This window comes from Scyliorhinus canicula, chromosome 25, assembly GCF_902713615.1.
Source record: "Scyliorhinus canicula chromosome 25, sScyCan1.1, whole genome shotgun sequence".
Classification (NCBI taxonomy): domain Eukaryota; kingdom Metazoa; phylum Chordata; class Chondrichthyes; order Carcharhiniformes; family Scyliorhinidae; genus Scyliorhinus; species Scyliorhinus canicula.
The window spans coordinates 8,525,258-8,545,844 of NC_052170.1; the positions used below are offsets into that span (position 1 = coordinate 8,525,258).

A 20,587-nucleotide genomic window follows, 5' to 3' on the forward strand; every position below is an offset into this window, starting at 1 on the left:
AGGGCAATAGACACATGGATAAACCACGGAGCAGGGGAGTTCTCCCCGGCCCGGTGCCCTGCCCGTTATTTATCCACCAGTCAACCTCACTAAAATGGTCATGGTCCTCTTGCTGCTCATGGGAGCTTGCTGTGCCCCAGTTGGCTGCTGAGTTTCCAACGTAACAAAAGAAATCAACACTTCAAAAATCCTTTTTTAAAAATTAATTTACGGGATGTGGGTGTCGCCGGCCAGGCCATCATGTGTTGCCCATCCCTAATTGCCCCTTCAGAAGGTGGTGGTGAGCCGCCTTTTTGAACCGCTGCACTCGAGTGATGTAGGTACATCCACTGTGCTGTTAGGGAAGGAGTTCCAGGATTTTGACCCAGTGACAGTGAAGGAACGGCCGATATATTTCCAAGTCAGGCTGGTGAGTGGCTCGGAGGGGAACTTCCAGGAGATGGTGTTCCCATGTATCTACTGCCCTTGTCCTTCTAGGTGGTCGAGGTCGTGGGTTTGGAAGGTGCTGCCTAAGGAGCCTTGGCGAGCTCCTGCAGTGTTTCTTCAGATGCTTCACACATCGGTGGTGGTGGGTTTGAATGTTTGTGGAAGGGGTGCCAATCAAGCGGGGCTGCTTTGTCCTGGATGGCGTTGAGCTTCTTGAGTGTTGTTGGAGCTGCACTCATCCAGGGAAGTGGGGAGTATTCCATCACACTCCTGACTTGTGCCTTGTAGATGGTGGACAGGCGCTGGGGATCAGGAGGTGAGTTACTTGCCGCAGGATTCCTACCCTCTGACCTGCTCTTGTAGCCACAGGATTGATATGGGTCATTCATTAGCTGGGGAAAGCACTTTATGTTAGTTTAGTGAAACATGCTCCATTAATGCCACCTTCTGAAGGGCAATTAGGGATGGGTAATAAATGTTGGCCTAGCCAGGGACACCCACATCCCACGAAAATAATGTTTTAAAATTATTTCATTGCAGAAATCCATTGCAAGGAAGATGTGGGCGTCAGATCCATCGCTGGATTGAGGCTTTGCGAGGCAAGGAAAATCCGGGGAGCTAGTCTGTGTGAACACTGGGTCTCTCTCTATGTGATACAGGGGTGCTCAGCATATTCTGCTTTGCTGTCACATCGCACTCCCAAAATAGGGACAAAAAAACCCAGTAATTACGAATGCCTCTTCGGCCAGAGAAAGATGTCATCTTAATCATATATCACTAAACTGTAAGCCTTTCTCCTAACTTCAGAGTGTAACATCTACCCTGAGTGTTGCTCAATTAATTAGAATCTCAGAGAACAGCTCAAAGCACCTTAGTGAAACTAAAGACCATTCACCAGAACAAACGGCCCTCCCAACCGTACAGCAAATAATAACCTCTGTCACTCTCTTTCTTCAAGAAGACAAATTAACATCTCGCGGATAATGATTATCACAGCTTTGTGCCACGAACACCTTTGAGCTGGAAGGGTTTATTAAAGAGAATTAACTCGGAAAGCAGCTCATTAAGTATCAGCTGCAATTCCCCCTGACTGTCAATCACAAACCCACCAATCCTTTACTGCCTTTCTGGAGGGAGTAGAGCTTTTATTTGTTCAGTCAGAGCTTGTGGAAGGCTTCACCAGACTAGGCCCCACCTGGAGGATGTGAGTAGCTCTAAGTACCATGGGGGCGATTCTCCGGCCCGCGTGGGCCGAGCGGCCGCGCCGATACGACAGAGTCCCACTGGCGACGTCCATCTCTGGTCGCTGCCGGCGGGAACTCTGCGTGAATAGTCGGGGGGCGGCTCCTTCACCTGGGGGGGGGGGCCTCTGATGGGGTCTGGCCCACGTTTGAGGCTCACCGACCTGCGGGCCAGCCTCTCTCCCCCCCCCCTCCCCCAGCCCTACTTTTTGGTGGGCCAGCCCCTGAACACCGACTCCACTCCATCTCAAAATAGGAGAATTCCACCCCCAGGTTTGCCAGAACGATACCTGAACTCCAAGGGTTCCATTGTGAGGCGAGATTACACAAAGCAGGTTGCAGGCTCTGGAATTTAGAAGGTTCAAGGGTGATTTGATCAAAGTTTTCAGAATTTTAAGGGCAACACTTAAGAGAAATAGACCGTCCGGCTTATTTCCTTCGCTCCCATTTCTTTTATTTGCTTGTTATTATTTTGGTCGGTAGAACCATAATCGGGATGTGCCTTTAAGGAGAAGACTCAGTTGAAACAGCCTGCTTTCCAGGACACTGTGTTCCCAGGCTCTGTATTTTGGACAGGAGAAACCACACTCCTCGGCACCGAGTGCATTTAAGGAACCAGGCTGTGGAGGGAGTCGATTCGATTGGTTAATGGGCAACAGGTGAGTTGGCCAGGAGCAGTGTTCTGCCTGACAACAGTCAGTGATTGGTTCCTGCTTGATGCTTTCTGAGAGAACTTGACAGAAGTGTTTAGATTTTTGAAGTGAAAAGAACGCTGTCTCTCTCTCTCTCTTTCTCCTGTAGTGAAAGAATTGCCCTATTGGTCTGAAAGCAGTGAGTGCCTGGCCCATCTTTCGTTGTTAACCTGAAATGGTGCCGTGTCTGCAGAGAAAGTAGGCAACGTTGCCAGAGAAAAACCATCTCAAGTCTAGAAGGAAGAAGTACCAAAATGAAAACCTGAACTTCAGAAAGACATTGACTGGAAGTCATCCCAGTGCATCAAAGATGGTTATTCTTTTATTTTTATTTATATTTTCTTTCCCTTTCCATTACCCTTGCCCCTCTGTGTTGTTTGTCTGTATGTGTGTCTGTGTGTGTGTGTGTGTGTGTGTGTATATAGAGAGACAGAGAGAGACAGTGGGGCGAGTTGGAATCTTAGAATTTGCAGTGCAGAAGGAGGCCATTCGGCCCATCAAGTCTGCACCAGTCCTTGGAAAGGGCACCCTACTTAAGACCACACCTCCACCCTATCTCCATGACACCACCTAACCTCTTTAGGACACTAAGGGCAATTTAGCACAGCCAATCCACCTAACCTGCCACATCTTTGGACTGTGGGAGGAAACCGGAGCACCCGAAAGAAACCCACGCAGACACGAGGAGAATGTGCCGACTCCTCACAGTGATCCAATCAGGAAATCGAACCTGGGACCCTGGAGCTGTGAAGCAACAGTGCTAACCACTGTGCTGCCATGCTGCCCAGGAAGGGGGGCATTTCGAAAGGGGTAGTTGTCAGTTACATTTTCTGTCCTTTAATTATATTACTGTACATAATAAAAGGTTACTTGTGTTTCAAAGTTAAAGATCTGGCGACTGTAGTTTATTGGCCTCAGTCAAGGACCTTGGGTATTTTAAATAAAATCTAATTTCTCCTGTATTGTGTCTCCGGGTGAAGTGGGGCTGGAATTGGCCATGCAGTAGCCCAGGGTGTCGTGACAGTAGAGATAAACTATTTCTGCTGGTTGAGGAGTCAAGGACAGGGGTTATTGTCTAAAAAAATAGAGCTAGATCTTCCAGGAGTGGAATTAGAAACATTTTTACACACAAATGGACAGTGAAGTTTGGAACTCTCTCCGACAAACAGCAATCGATGCTAGATCAATTGCTAATTTGAAACCTGAGATTGATAAATTAAAGATATTAAGGGATATTGGATGCAGACGGGTATATGGAGTTAGTTTCCATGATTCTATTGGACGATGGAACAGGATTGAGGGGCTTAGTCCTTAGGACCAGGCGTGGTCCTGATCCTATGCACCCAAGGTCCGAAGGCAAAGTTAGTGCTCATTATGACGAGCTGGGTTGGCACTGCAAACTGTGAACTGGCTTCTGTGCCCATCATAGGAGCCAAAATCTGTGGCTTGCAATCCCACAATTAGAACATAGGACATACAGTGCAGAAGGAGGCCATTCGGCCCATCAAGTCTGCACCGACCCACTTAAGCCCTCGCTTCCACCCTATCCCCGTAACCCAATAACCCCTCCTAACCTTTTTGGTCACGAAGGGCAATTTATCATGGCCAATCCACCTAACCTGCACGTCTTGATCCTGTGTTGCAGTTGACTTGAGAGCTCAGGATTCGAGCGGCTAACCAAACAACTTACTGGTCATTGGGCTGGTCAGCTGGTTAACGGGAATGGGGAATGAATACCCCACGCCCCGACCCTCCTCAGGATATGTAGCCCAAGGCCCTGTTTATCTGCCCTCTCTGACCCCTGTGTAAAAAGGCCATTAACATGTACATCGGAGCAGGGAGAAGGTGTAGGTTACTCAAACCTTATAACCAGCTCCACCATTTAATAATATTACGGCTAAACTGATAGTAACCTCAAATCTCCATCCCGTCAACCCCACCCAATAACCTTTGACCGCACCCCCCTTGCTTACCAACAATCTGTCCACCCCTGCCTTAAAAATATTCAGAGATGCTGCCTCCACCACGTTTTCAGCAAGAGCGTTGCAGAGACTCAGAACCCTCTGAGAGAAAACATTTAGCCTCGTCTCTGTTTCAAGTGGGTGACCCCTTATTTTAATTACAGATCATTTAATGCGCTGTTGAAGGCAGACCACGCGGCCCAACACACCACACTACCCCCGTTCCCCCCTCCCCGCCACACCGCTCAGCTCTGTTTCTCACAGAGCCAAGCAGGAAATGCCCCATCATGTTTGTATCCTTGACCTGGATCCTGACCCAGCATAGCGAATCACAGAATTTCCATCAGTAACAAGTATTCCCAAGAGAAATACAGGGAAACATGGCAGGCTAAGCAACAATTCAAACTTATCTGCACATATACAAAATATTATTGAGTCCGTGCGTGGACACAGCTGTGGTTTGCACTATGTTTAATTTGTAATTTGTGACTTGACTTTTTTTTTTGCACTGTAGAATGTCACTTTACCTATATGCCTAAAATACCTCAATAAAATTGTTTGTTGGAAAAAAAACCAAATACAAAATATTAGGGAGGTGGAGAAGAAAAGGACTCATTAGCCCATTCCGAATATCAGCCCCATCATTTTCCCATTCCAGTACCTGTTAGACAAATCTGGTACAGTACAAGTTGTTCAGTGAGGTGTTGTGATTTTTTTTCCCTCTATTTTAAAGGCAAGCTGCATCTTGGCATTAATTATATATAGCCACTCGGCCCATTGTGCTCATGTTAGCTCTCTGGTAGAGCTAGTCACCTGGTCTCACTCCTTCGTGCCTTACCCCCCTGCATTTTCTAGAGTGTTCACTTAAAGACCCAATTGCTTTTGGTTTTGCCATGGGACTTGTGGTAGTATGACTAGGGGTATTATGGTACCTGGAAGTGTGAGCTGCCATTGGTGCAGAAGACTCGCTGCCCATTGGCCCAGGTATTGTGTGCCTCTTATCCCTATTGGCTAAGAGGAAGGTAGCTCCGCCTACGAGGCGGGGTATAAGAACCCGTGTTCCCCTGCAGCCAAGCCATTTCCTGTACGTCTGCTGCCGGGCTCACTTCTTGCTAATTAAAGCCTTTCGTTTCGGACTTCACCTACGTTTCGTGCCCATTGATTGTGCATCAGGACTCTCATAAGCGAAGTCGCAAAACATGCAAGGACAATCGTTCTTGGGGTCTCTTCAGGTGAATCGGTCTTCAGAGACGAAAGCAGATCTAAGGACCTCATGAAACATCCCAAGGTGAAATCAGCTGACTGACAGGAAGTTAGATCGATGAGGATAATGTTTCAGTCCACAGACTCAATCAGTGCAAAATATCCAGTTAATAAAACAATTGGATGTACCACATATCCCCTTCCGATTGACACTCAATTCTCTGTTGACTCTCTGACCCACTGCTGGAACACATTAACCTGATGTACCTCCCTCAGCAAGAGATCTTCTTCAATCAGTTACTCCCGAAGTTTGGAGAATCATTTGCAAAGTAACAAACATCTGGCCTGTCAACCTCTTGCTGTTAGTTCGTCTGCGAAGTGTGTTGCTGCTTGGATTGAATGTGGAAGTTATTCACTTTTGTTTCCAGAGCTGTCAATATTGAACAAACCACAAAAGGTTTTTTCAGTCATGAGAGCCCAACATTAAAGGAAAAGTAGTGTTTGAAGCGAGGAGGTTAAATCGACAGCCCAGTACCCTTCGGCATATTGGCCGGAATTCTTTGACCGTTGCGATCCCGGCACCATCGCCAAGCAACGCGCGGCTGGGGGACCGGGTAATCCAGCTCGTTATCACCGAATCTTCATTGTCACTCAGCCAAACTTCTGGGGCGGGAATCTGTGATCCTGAGGCTAAGTGTTGACGGCGTCGGAAACGCGTCACTGTGCGCCGTAGGATCCGCGCATGCGCAGCGGCACCGGCGCCAACGCGCGCATGCGCAGTGGCAGCTTCCTTCAACGCGCCGACTCTGACGCAACATGGCGCAGGGCTACATGGGCCGGCGCAGAAGAAAGGAGGCCCCCAGCCAGACAGGCCGGCCCGCCGATCGGTGGGCCCCGATCGCGGGCCAGGCCACATCGGAGCCCCTGCCCCCCGGGGTTGGACCACCCCTCCCCCCCACCCCACAGGCCGCCCACCCAGACCCTTCCACGCCGAGATCCCACCGGCTGAGAGCAGGTGCGGACGGCGCCGGCGGGATTCGGCGTTTTTACGACGCCGCTCGGCCCATCCCGGGCCGAGAATCGGCGGGCCGGGCACGTAGAGTGTCTCCCGACCTGCGCGCCGCCAGCCACGCTGGCGCTAATGGTGCCGATTCCCCACTCTGTGGAGGATCGTGTGCCGGCGCCGGGGGAGCGTGGCGCGATTCCCACCGATCGCGGGGATTCTCCGTCCCAGACCCGGGCTGAGAGAATCCCATCCCTGATGTCAGGGGATTATTGCCACTGACCTAGGAAATGCGACAAAGATTCACTGGATTTGTTTCCTGGGACGTGGGGGATTGTGAAATGGGAAGAGATCAGGTAGACCATGGTCTATATTCCCTGGAGTTTAGAAAATGGAGAGGTGGTCTAATTGAAATTTTCTAAATTCTCAAGGGGCTTGACGGAGTAGATACTGGCCAGCTGCTTCCCTACGGCTAGGGAATCTAAAATACTGGGTCAGAAAAAGGATTCAGCCGCTTAGAACTGAGAGGAGGAGAAATTTCTGCACTCAAATGGGAAGTGAATCTTCATGTGTTATCTGTGTTGGTCTAACATCGACTGCAACTGGATGCAGTAAAACGAGAAACAGGTTTCCGACACAGGAGATGGTCCAACACTGTTTTATTGAACCTGTTGATTGCTGTACATAATCTGCTGTGGGTTGACACTCTATTAACCTAACTGATAACCTCCTATTGGCTTGACCAGACTAGCTCTCTATCAAATGGTGATGATGTTCATTGGCCTGTGCACTGCGACTATCTCCCTGGCCGTGTCCTGTGAGAGAGGGAGAGCCTTAATGTCCTGTGGGCTTTATAGTGGTGGTGTCCTGTCTGGTGATTGGTTGTTCTGTGTCGTGTGTGTTCATTGGTTATCCTGTGTGTGAATCACTGCCTGTCTGCATCTCATGATATACATGAGTGGATATTATGACAAATCTTTGGAATTTTCCTCCCAGGGAGCTGCGTGCATGTTCAGCCATTGTGGATATCAAGGCAAAGGTCGATAAAGATTTTGTTGCTAAGTTATTAATGAATGGGTAGAAGATTAGACATGGCAGTACGGAACAGCTGAGCAGGTTCAGAGGGCCAAATGGCCTTCTCCAGCTCCTATTTCATGGGTGTGATAACCCTATGAAAACCATGAGGAATCGCTCACTGACCTCCCCATGGGGCTCGAGGAGTACGGGTTCCCACGGTAACGGGCAGAGGCACGCCCAGCTGGGCCTCGTTATCGAGCCTTTTAACTACCATCCCAGACCTGGCCTGGGAGTTGCCGTGAGACCCAGCAAAATTGGTTTCTTTATTTTCATGTCTCTTGGATTATTACACTAATGTTAGTGAGGGTGGGGCCGGAGATGGAAAGCAGGAAGTCGGAATGAAAGGAAAGAAAGGTTTGCATTTATATGGCGCCTTTCCTAACCTCAGGACGCCCCGGAGGGCTTTAATCGGGCAGCACGGTAGCATGGTGGTTAGCATAAATGCTTCACAGCTCCAGGGTCCCAGGTTCGATTCCCGGCTGGGTCACTGTCTGTGCGGAGTCTGCACGTCCTCCCCGTGTGTGCGTGGGTTTCCTCCGGGTGCTCCGGTTTCCTCCCACAGTCCAAAGATGTGCGGGTTAGGTGGATTGGCCATGCTAAATTGCCCGTCGTGTCCTAAAAAGTAAGGTTAAGGGGGGGGGGGTGTTGTTGGGTTACGGGTATAGGGTGGATATGTGGGTTTGAGTAGGGTGATCATTGCTCGGCACAACATCGAGGGCCGAAGGGCCTGTTCTGTGCTGTACTGTTCTATGTTCTATGTCAGGGGTGGGCAAACTACGGCCCGCGGGCCGCATGCGGCCCGCCAAACGTCTTTATGCGGCCCACTAAGATCAAGTCCTAAAAAAAAAAAATTTTAATTTAAAAAACAATTTTTTTTTTAATAAGGTTAATTGGGGGGGGGGGGCTGTTGGGTTGCTGGTATAGGGTGGATACGTTGACTTGAGTAGGGTGATCATTGCTCGGCACAACATCGAGGGCCGAAGGGCCTGTTCTGTCTGTACTGTTCTATGTTCTATATGAGGCGCCCAGAATCATAACCGGGCGAAGCGCCATTTTTGAAAAGTAGAGAAAAAGAGGGCTAACGGCAGGATGCCGCCGGGGGAAGCGCTGAGGTATATGCCGCACGCTAATTGGTTACAACCGGGACTATTAATTAATATACTATGCGGCCCTTTAAAATTGTGAATTTCTGAATGTGGCCCTTGCACGGAAAAGTTTGCCCACCCCTGTTCTATGTTCTAATTCCAATCAAGTACATTTGAACTGTAGTTATTATTGTTGCAACTTGGGAAACATGGCAGCCAAATTGTGCGCAACAAGACCTTTGAAACAGCGATGAATTCATGAGCAGACAATTTGTCTTGTCAAGTTGGTTCATGGATAAATATTGGCCAGGGTACCGGGGAGCACTCCCCTGCTTATCTTCACAACAGTGACAACGGATCTCCTATGTTCACCTGAGAGGGTCAACGGAAACCTTGGCTTAGTGTCTGATTGAAAGACAATGAGCATCATCACCCTCAAACCTGCACTGGGATTATCAACCTGGATCTTGCACTCCAATTTTTGATGTGGAGATGCCGGCGTTGGACTGGGGTGAGCACAGTAAGAAGTCTTACAACACCAGGTTAAAGTCCAACAGGTTTATTTGGAATCACTAGCTTTCGGAGCGCAGCTCCTTCAGCAGGTGGGTCACTCGCCTGAGAAAGGAGCAGTGCTCCGAAAGCTAGTGATTCCAAATAAACCTGTTGGACTTTAACCTGGTGTTGTAAGACTTCTTACTCCAACTCTTGGCAGTGGAACCTATCGAGCGTTGGCGACCTGAAGGGGCAGTTGTCTGAAATTACACGCCAGAGGGTCAACAGGGCTAGAAGTGGGAAAAGGGCAGAACCACTTTGGCAATACGCCCAAGCTGCCGTTTGCAAACACTCAGCAGAGTGGCGTCACTTCACCAAAGATGTGCAGGTTAGGTGGATTGGCCTTGCTAAACTGCCCCCTAGTGTTCAAAGGTTTAGGAGGAGTTACGGGGATAGGTGGGAGGGGCCGGGGGCTAGGTGTCGGGTGCTCTTTTGGAGGATCAGTGCAGACTCGATGGGCCAATCGGCCTCCTTCTGCTCTTTAGGGATTCTATGATTCACCAGAATGTTTCCGCCCTCTAATCCCAACCGTTTACACGACAATTAAGCATTTGAAAAAGTGACAATGAGGCCATTAAACTACAGCTATGTGCTTTCAGTGTCCAGTTCAACAGAAATTATCCTCATTACTGCAAACAAGGCTCATCAACCTATCCACACGAGGTGGGGGAGGAACTCTGGATTCTGTGATTAAGCCCTGCCACTAATTAAACTCTGCCCTTAATCGACCACACACTTAAACTCACTCAGCAGCCTGTATCCAGAACCTTCAATTCAAAGATTGCACCATTAAAAAAAAAACCCCCATTGCATTTATGTGGTGTCTTTAATGTAAAAAAATATTCCAAGATGCATCAGAGTTGCAAATTTGGCCAAGCGTTCAGTTAGTGAGCCCGACAGACAAGGGAGGACTTGAAAAGATTCAAATGATTTACAACAATTATGCCAGAACTGAGAGGCGGCACGGTGGCACAGTGGGTAACACTGTTGCTTCACAGCGCCAGGGTCCCAGGTTCGATTCCCGGCTTGGGTCACTGTCTCTGCAGAGTCTGCACGTCCTCCCCGTGTCTGCGTGGGTTTCCTCCGGGTGCTCTGGTTTCCTCCCACAAGTCCTGAAAGACGTGCTTGTTAGGTGAATTGGACATTCTGAATTCTCCCTCTGTGTACCTGAACAGGCGCCGGAATGTGGCGACTTGGGGCTTTTCACAGTAACCTCATTGCAGTGTTAGTGTAAGCTGACTTGTGACAATAAAGATTATTATTATTATTAAGGTTATAACTATCAGGAAAGACTTAGTCAAGCTGGTGATTCTTCTTTCCATAAAGCCCAGATTCCCTGTTTACAAAGAAGCAGCCAAGCTCCCATGGTACAGTTTACAGACAAGAGTGAAAGAAAGTAATTCTGATCCTGTAATTGTCTTGCTCTTCTCACTATCTTCGTCCTGTGATCTCCTCTACTCTGAAACTCTGGAATTACTTATGCCTCTCTTTTTTTTTTCTCTGCTTCACCTGCTCTCTAATTCTTTGTGGGTGTGCTTCTCTCTCACTTGTTCATCACTGAGATGATCGCAATCTTGTCCCAAAACAAGTTTCCGGGGCGGGGTATTCCACGCACCCCCGCGGCAGGTTTTACAGCGGCTGAGTTCGCCTGCCATTGGCCGTCCGGGACCATCTCTCACCGAGGAACCTTTCCCCTGCGGTTGGGTTTGGGGGGGGAGGGGGCACGTGCAGGGGACACCGCCGGCAGGACTGGGAGATCCTGGAAGGGCAGCACGGTAGCATTGTGGATAGCACAAATGCTTCACAGTTCCAGGGTCCCAGGTTCAATTCCCGGCTTGGGTCACTGTCTGTGCGGAGTCTGCACATCCTCCCCGTGTTTGCGTGGCTTTCGCCCCCACAACCCAAAGATGTGCAGGGTAGGTGGATTGGCCACGCTAAATTGCCCTTTAATTGGAAAAAAATGAATTGGGTACTCTAAATTTATTTTAAAAAAAGGACCTGCAGAGGTGGAACACACTTCCACTCTCCCTCTACAGACAATCAAAATGAACGTACTGCCCAGATACCTCTTCCTCTCTTCCTACTAAGATCCATCCCAATCTATATCGCCCAAGGTCTTTTTCAATACACTGGACAAATTAATCATGGTGTTTGTCTGAGGCGAAAGAATGCTCGGATCACAAAGAAAGTCCCACAGAAAACAAACTCCAGGGGAAGACTAGCCCTCCCAAACCCCTCCCAAACCTACAATTCTACCATTGGGCAGCGACGGAGGAAAGAGTGATGGATAAAGGAGCCAGAGGCCGAGTGGGTGCGTGCGGAGGAGGCCTCCTGCAAGGGGACCTCTCTCCGAGCCCTCGCCATGGTGGCACTCCCATCCCCGCCCAAGAAACACTCCAGCAGCCCAGTGGTGATAGCCACCTTCCAGATGTGGAATCGACAAGGGGCTGGTTTAGCTCACTCGGCTAAATCGCTGGTTTTTAAAGCTGACCAAGCAGGCCAGCAGCACGGTTCGATTCCCGTACCAGCCTCCCCGGACAGGCGCCGGAATGTGGCGACTAGGGGCTTTTCACAGTAACTTCATTGAAGCCTACTCGTGACAATAAGCGATTTTCATTTTTCATTTTCAACAACGCCAGCAATTTGGATTGACCGAGATGTCCGACAAAACCCCCATCTGCAATAACCACAGGTTCACACCAGCTTTCACCGACGCCACCTTCAAAAGGTGCAGACAGGGGGGACATTGCCAATTAGGGACCTATACACTGACGGCAGGGTTACACCACTGGAAGAACTGACGCAGAGATTCCAACTAGCTAAAGGCAACAAACACAGATACCTGCTGCTTAAAATCTTCCTCCGGAAGGAGTCAAGGACATACCCGCGACCACCACGACAGACACTATTAGAAGAGCTACTGGACACAGACATCCTAGGCAGAGGGAACTGCAGTGACATGCACGACCCATTGCTAGAGAGGGCCGATATCAAACTGGACACGACAAGGAGGAAATGGGAGGAAGACTTCGAAATAGGGTGGGGATTCTGGAGCGAAGCACTACACAGGGTCAATTCTATCTCCACATGCGCGAGGCTCAACCTAACGCAGCTAATATTTTGTACATAGAGCCCACTTAACAAGAACCCGAATGAGCAGTTTCTTCCCGGAGGTGGAGGATTGATGCGAACGATGTCAAGGAGGCCCGGCCAACCATGCCCACATGTTCTGGTCTTGCCCCAGATTTGCTGGGGGCTGGACAGCCTTCTCCGAGGCAATGTCCAAAGTGGTGGGGATGAGGGTGGAGCCATGCCCGAAAGTGGCAGTCTTCGGGGTATCAGACCAGCCAGATATCTTCATCGGGAGGAGGCAAGGTGAGGTAGCAAAACCCAGTGGAAAAAATGGGGAGCAGCAGGGGGGTCAAGGAGAGAGGAGCTGGAGGTGGGAGGGGATAGGGAGGATTGTACGCTGAAGCAGACGGCGACAGACTGTTAGTAGAGAAACCTAAGAAGGAACCTTTATGACTGTATAATAAATGAAAACGAACGGTAATGTATATAATTTTGGAAATGCCAATAAAAAGATTTTTTTTAAATCCCCTCTAAATCTTCTGTCCCGTCCTTAAATCGATACCCCCTGGTTATTGACCCCTCTCCTAAAGGGAAACATTTCTTCCAACCTACCCCATCTATGTCCCAGCTTGGGACTGAGAAGCGAGAGTGCTACCCACTGAGCCAAGGAAGCCAATACAGTGAGCAATTATCCTTCTCTCTTCCCTCCTAAACCGAGAGATTGAATCACTACGCCGTGAAAGAAAGCATTATAAAATGTTCAGGATCCGATAGGATATTAAAGGACATCACATGTCAAGTAGCTCTGGGCACAATCGGGTTGTCAGCCGCCCTTTCATATCTTTCACTCTCAATCGAGTTCTCTCAGATTTCATTCCAACGTATTTGAAATCAAAGAGGGACGTGTGCGCTTTGGCATGTTTGTGACTTCACCGTGTCCTGCGTCTACCTGAACTGCATGGAAATTAGATGAAGACACTTACTGACTTCTAAAGGCGCCTGTTTAATAATCAGATACAGCCGAGAGAGGGTAGGCGCACCTATCGATCATCATTGACTTCAGCTAAGCTTTTCGGACTCTGCGCGTTGCAACAACAATAACTTGCATTTATATAGCGCCTTTACATGCGGTAACACGTCCCACGCTGTTCACCGCCGAGGATACAAGTAATATCCCAGCAGCAGCGATAAAGCAGGAGGTGGCAAGGAGGGAGAAACTCAGGAAAATTACAATCACCTGAAGAAGGAGCAGCGCTCCGAAAGGGCAGCACGGTAGCATTGTGGATAGCATAATTGCTTCACAGCTCCAGGGTCCCAGGTTCGATTCCGGCTTGGGTCACTGTCTGTGCGGAGTCTGCACATCCTCCCCGTGTGTGCGTGGGTTTCCTCCGGGTGCTCCGGTTTCCTCCCACAGTCCAAAGATGTGCAGGTTAGGTGGATTGGCCATGCTAAATTGCCCTTAGTGTCCAAAATTGCCCTTAGTGTTGGGTGGGGTTACTGGGTTATGGGGATAGGGTGGAGGTGTTGACCTTGAATAGGGTGCTCTTTCCAAGAGCCGGTGCAGACTCGATGGGCCGAATGGCCTCCTTCTGCACTGTAAATTCTATGATCTATGAAAGCTAGTGATTCGAAACAAACCTGTTGGACTTTAACCTGGTGTGTAAGACTTCTTACTACCATCACCAGAGAAGTGGCACTGAGCAAATGGTCGGATCTGCGGGCTGACACGTCCCCGGCTCCTGATGGACTTCATCCCAGTCCTGATGGACTTGTCGCGTGAGATAGTTGATGCATTGCTTTTAATTTTCGAAAACTCCCTGGATGAAGGTCCTATCAGGTCGGAAGGTAGCAAACCTAACTCCGTTACTCAAACAGGGAGGGAGACAGAAAGTGGGAATCTACAGGCCAGTTAGGCTCAGAGCTGCTGTCGGGGAAACGTCAGAAGCTATGATTAAAGAAGTTACAGCAGGGCAATTGGATAAGCTCACGGTAATCAGGCAGTGACAACTTGGTTTTTTGAAAGGGAAATCACGTTTCGCCAACTTATTGGAGTTGTTTGAGGAAGTAACATATGCTGTGGATAAAGGGGAACCGGTGGATGTACAGTACTTAGAATTCCAGAAGGCATTTGATAAGGGCCGCATCAAAGGTTATTGTGGAAAATAAAAGCTCATTTTATAGGGGATAACATATTGGCATGGATAGTAGATTGGTGGGCTAACAGGAAGCAGAGAGTTGGCATAAATGGGTCTTTTTCAGGTCCATTAGATATATCGAGTAGTGTACCACAGCAATCAGTGCTGGGACCTCGACCGTTTACCGTCTTGGAGGAAGGGATGGTTGCCAAATTTACGAATGACACAAAGATAGAACATAGAACATACAGTGCAGAAGAAGGCCATTCGGCCCATTGAGTCTGCACCAACCCACTTAAGCCCTCACTTCCACCCTATGCTCGTAACCCAATAACCCCTCCTAACCTTTTTGGTCACTAAGGGCAATTCAACATGGCCAAGCCACTTAACCTGCACGTCTTTGGACTGTGGGAGGAAACCGGAGCACCCGGAGGAAACCCACGCAGACACGGGGAGAACGTGCAGACTCCACACAGACAGTGACCCAGCGGGGAATCGAACATGGGACCCTAGCGCTGTGAAGCCACAGTGCTAGCCACTTGTGCTATCGTGCTACCCACATGTAGATCAGGGAAGTAAATTGTGAAGCGGAAATAAAGTCCACAGAAGGTTAACTAATTGGGCAAAGATCTGGCAAATGGAATATATATAATGTGGGGGAAAATGAAATTGTCCATTTTGGCAGGAAGAATCAAAAGGAAGCGCATTATGTAAATGGTGAGAGGTGGCTGAGCTCTGAGGCACAGAGGGATCTGGGTGAGCTAGTGCATGAATCACAAAAGGCTAGTGTGCAAGCTTAGCAAGGAATTAGGAAAGCTAATAGAATTATATCATTTATTTTGAGGGAAAGTGGGGGTAGGGGTTGGGTGTGGGCAGGGAGATGGGAAACGATCCTTGGTTTAAATTAAAGCTTGGGGCTATAATGGACATAGTATATGATGGGTACAAATTTCAGAAGCCTGAATAAGCCTCAGTCTTCATGCCCCATAGATACAGGAGTTGGGGCCTATTGCACTGGAGCAACACAGACATTTCAGGTCATGTTACTGGCGTCTCCACATTCCTCTGGCGGGACTGAAAATCACAGACATTGTGCGGAACTTGTTTGTAAAAAAATTCATGCTCAGAGCTTCGGCGTCGCTGGCATTCCTTACCCAACAATCGTGCAGCTTTAACCACCCAGGCCTTGCCCAGGGCTGATAGGGTCAAGCCTTAAGCATTTTAACCCAGTGAAGATCAAGGAACAATTCAGGATGGTGTACTCGGGAGGGCACCTTGGAAGAATGAAAATGAAAATCGCTTATTGTCACGAGTAGGCTTCAATGAAGTTACTGTGAAAAGCCCCTAGTCACCACATTCCGGCGCCTGTTCGGGGAGGCTGCTTGGTCGGCTTTCAAAGCCAGCGATTTAGCCCTGTGCTAAACAGCCCCGTAGGACCAGTGGACCAGTGACAGTCTACCAAATGAGCCTTGTTGGGTTGCTGCACTGCATCCTGTCGACAGTACACTCTGCAGCCCATGGTGGAGTCAATGGGTATTTGCTGTGCCTACGGGGTGTCAGTTAATAATGATGTCTGCAAAAGAGTTGACTGCTACAGGCAGAAATGTTTCCAGATGTTAGAATGGTTTCAACAGGCCAGATGCTGTGAATGCTGCAGCGAGTCACTCACCTCCTGACTTCCCAAACCTGCCCATCATTTACAAGGCACAAGTCAGGAGTGTGATGGAATATTCTCCGGTTTCCTGGATGAGCACAGCTCCGACAACACTCAAGAAACTCAAAACCATCCAGAACAAAGCAGTCCCGATTGATTGCCACCCCATCCATCACCTTAAACATTCATTCCCGCCACCACTGATGCACAGTAGCAGCAGTGTGTACCATCTACAAGGAGTTCAACACCATCCAAAACAAAACAGCCCGCTTGATTGACGCCCCATCAACCGCCTTAAGCATTCACTCCCTTCACCACCAACGCAGTGACAGCAGTGTGTACCATCTACAAGGTGCAGTGTAGCGATTTACCAAGTTTCTTTCAACAGCACCTTTCAAACCCATGATCCCAACCATCTAGATGGACAAGGGCAACAGAAGTATGGCCACTGCAAACATCCACCTGCAGTTTCCCTCCAAGCCACACATCATCCTGCCTTGGATATATATCTCCATTTCTTCACTGTCATTGGAGCAAAATCCTGGAACTCCCTCTCTAACAGCGCTGTAGGTGTACCTGCATCACATGGGCTGCAGCGGATCAAGAAGGCGGCTCACCACCACCCTCTCTAGGGGCAATTAAGGATGGGCAACAAATGCTGGGCCTAGCCGACACTGTCCACACTCATGTGAAAGATTACCTTATAACCTGATTAATTAGAGTGATTTCATTGGATAGATCAGATTGAGCACAATCCATTGATTGGAAGAGATCGCAGGGCACTATTTTGAAGTGGTTCGGACACGGGAGAGAATTACCCTGTTCTTCAAAATAGAATCTTCTCCAGCCACCTCGAAAGGTGGACCGAGCTTAACAGTTTAATGTCTCACCCAAAAGCGTGTACCTCCAACAGTGAGGCACTCCCTCAGTACTGCACTGGAGTGTCGGCCTAGAATTTATACTCAAATCTCTGACTTGGAGACACAAGTGGAACTCATTGAACCGCAGCCGAACGTGAAGGAAAAGAAAGGGGAGAGATAAATGTCACTACACCTAAAGAGGTCCCTGCTCAGAGTCATTAAGGGCTACAGCACGGGTAAAGCCCCTTTGGCCCATCATTGAAGAAAATACACATTTTTTTTAAAAAAGCAGCAATAAATTCCTCCTTGGGTATTGTTTGCAGCAGTGCCCAGGAGTTACCCTCCAGTTCCTGAGCGCTCCAGGGCAACTCTGGCGGGTTAGCAACCCTCTCAGGTGAAGGTGTCAAATGAAACATCAGTCGTGCTACAGTTATTAGCTCAGGGTCCCTCTTCAAAAAAGCGGTGTGTTAATTGGGCAGGTAGATCAAGTCGTGAACTCTCCCAAGCCAATTTCCTTAACAAATCAATAGAAGAAAATATTTTTAAGAAAGAGGCCATGGGAAGCATAAAGCACCTTAGCAACGTGCCATAGCAACAGAGTTCCTCAGATCACATTTTGGGTTATGTCATTATAATTTCCATTTTGTCCATGTTCAGTGGTTAGCTATGTGGCTCCCGTGACAATGTCCGGGATGATTCGGCTGTTTGAGGTGGTGGAGGGTAAGTGTGAGCGCTGTGGGAGGGGGCCCGGCCACACATGTACGTATGTTCTGGGCATGGCCTGGGCCCGTGCGATTTTGGGTCTCCATCTTCAGCACCTTGTTGGCGATTCTACAAATTGAACTGGAGCCCAGTCCCTCACGGGCCATATTCGGGATGTCAGACCTGCCGGAGCGGGGGGGGGGGGGGGGGGGGGGGGGGCTCCCTATAATTGTTAGTCAACAAGCTGGATTTACAGGCGGTGTAACTGGGCAGATAACATGCCAGTGGGTGGGTATTTCCCATTGCAGTGTTGGTAGACATCCGAGAGTGTCCAGGGAATTGAACAAGGACCTCCAGGACAATCCTGGAGAAGAGGCATTAAACAGATTGTGTGCTTTTTTAATAATCTACCAACTATAGAAAAATAATTGAGTACCAGGAGTAAAAATGTCCGCGATTGCATAGACCCCCCCCCCCCCGGTTAGACCACATCTGGAGTACTGCAGAGAGTTTCGGTCTCATTACCTAAGGAAGGATGTTCTTGTCATTGAGGGAGCACATCAAAGGCTCACCGGACTGATTTCTGGGATGGCAGGGTTATCCGGTGAGGAGGGATTGAGGAGGCTGGGCCCCGTCTTCCCTACAGTTTAGAAGGATGAGTTGCGATCTCGGCAAAACATACAAAGTTCTTACACGTCTCGATGGGATAGATGCAAGGAGGACATTCCACAGGCTGGGGGATCTAGAACCAGGAGATAGACCAGGGGTGGGCAAACTACGGCCCGCGGGCCGCATGCGGCCCGCCAAAGGTCTTTATGCGGCCCACCAAGTCATTTAAAAAAAAAAAATGTTTTAATTTTTTTTTTAATTTTTAATTTTTTTTTAACGTTAATGGGGGGGGGGGCGCAGTTGGGTTACTTACTGGTATAGGGTGGATACGTTGACTTGAGTAGGGTGATCATTGCTCGGCTCAACGTCGAGGGCCGAAGAGCCTGTTCTGTGCTGTACTGTTCTATGTTCTATATGAGGCGCCCAGAATCATAACCGGGTGAAGTAATTATTTTACTTAATATACTATGCGGCCCTTTAAAATTGTGAATTTCTGAATGTGGCCCTTGCACGGAAAAGTTTGCCCACCCCTGAGATAGACTCTCAGAATAAGGGATAGGCCATTTAGGGCTCAGACGGGGAGGCATTTCTTCGGTTCGAGAGCTGCGAAATTTTGGAATTCCCTGCCCCAGAGGGCTGTGGAAGCTTAGTCATTGAGTACGTTTAAGACAGAGGCAGACGTGGGAGGCACGGTGGCGCAGTGGTTTAGCACTGTTGCCTCACAGCACCGAGGACCCGGATTCGATCCCGGCCCCAGGCCACTGTCCGTGTGGAGTTTGCACATTCCCCCGTGTCTGTGTGGCTTTCACCCCACAACCCAAAGATGCGCAGAGTAGGTGAATTGGCCACGCTAAATTGCCCCTTAATTGGAAAAAAATATTTGGGTACTCTAATTTTTTTTAAAGACAGAGCTAGATAGATTTCTGAATATTAAAAGTATCAAGAGGTGTGAGAATTGCACGGGAAAATGACGCTAAGGTGGAAAAGCAGCAACGATCTAATAGAATTTTGTAGCAGGATGGAGGGGCTGAATGGCTACGATGCTCTTATCTCTTATGTTACGAATTGGAGATGTGGGGGAAAAGGTCTGTTCGGTTAAAGTAGAGAAATTGGTAATAGGAAGTTGGGTGGCTTCTCTGAATCACTGCTGGTACCATGCGCTAGCAAGTACAGCAATAGGTGAATAGGGCAGATGAATGTGCAGCTCAAGACTTGGTACAGGAGAGAGGGTTTTAGTCTTCTGGATCACTGGGATTGTTTCTGGGGAAGGTGGGGCATGTACAACTGAGCCAGAATGGGACTAACAACCTTGTGCGTGGGTTTGCTGGTGCTGTTGGGAGGAGTTTAAATTAGTTTGGCAGAGGAGAGGGGACACAGCAATAGGGACATTGCATACTACAGTAAAGGAACCAAGTGGGAGTTCAGCCTTGAGTTCCAAGGGAGTAAGGGGAGGCTGGATGGCCTCTACTTTAATGCCAGGGATATTATAGTAAGAAGTCTTACAACACCAGGTTAAAGTCCAACAGGTTTGTTTCAAACACGAGCTTTCGGAGCACGGCTCCTTCTTCAGGTGAAGAATTCACATTCACCTGAAGAAGGAGCCGTGCTCCGAAAGCTCGTGTTTGAAACAAACCTGTTGGACTTTAACCTGGTGTTGTAAGACTTCTTACTGTGCTCACCCCAGTCCAACGCCGGCATCTCCACATCAGGGATATTATAGGTAAGACTGATGAGTTAAGGGCATGGATTGACACGTGGGATTGTGATATTGCTGCCATCACAGAGTCGTGGTTGAGGAAGGGGCAGGACAGCAACTCCACGTTCTGGGGTGTAAACAGGGAAGAGTGTAAAAGAGGAGGTGGTGTTGCATTATTAATTAAGGAGTCAGTTACAGCAGTAAGGAGGGACAATATCCTGGAAGGGTCTTCAAATGAGGCTTTGTGGGTAGAGTTTAGGAATACAAAGGGGGCAGTCATATTGTTGGGAGTGTATTATAGGCCCTCAAACAGTCAGCGGGCAATAGTGGAGCAGATATGCAGACAATTTACTAGTATATGTAAAAATAATAATAGGGTATTTTTTTAGGGGATTTCAACTTCCCCAACTTTAGTTGGGATAGTTACAGAACAAAGGGATTTAGAGGGACCACATTTCTTGCCATGTATTCAGAAGAGATTTTTAATGTCAATATGTAGAAGGCTGCACAGTGGGTTAAACAGCTGGCTTGTAATGCAGAACAATGCCAGCAGCGCGGGTTCAATTCCCGTACCGGCCTCCCCGAACAGGCGCCGGAATGTGGCTACTAGGGGTTTTTC

The 20,587-nt window shown here is 48.7% G+C and overlaps 1 protein-coding gene and 1 long non-coding RNA gene across 6 annotated transcripts in view; one reads left to right on the forward strand and one right to left on the reverse strand.

Annotated features, from left to right (window-relative positions):
* The window catches only part of LOC119957102 (microtubule-associated serine/threonine-protein kinase 1-like), a 170,688-nt gene that overhangs the window by 87,318 nt on the left and 62,783 nt on the right, over window positions 1–20,587 (reverse strand). The window lies entirely within an intron of this gene.
* LOC119957103 lies at window positions 1,518–2,610 on the forward strand. Its single transcript, XR_005458750.1, has 3 exons — window positions 1,518–1,630; window positions 2,151–2,326; window positions 2,469–2,610. It is a non-coding gene; the product is annotated as an uncharacterized LOC119957103 (long non-coding RNA).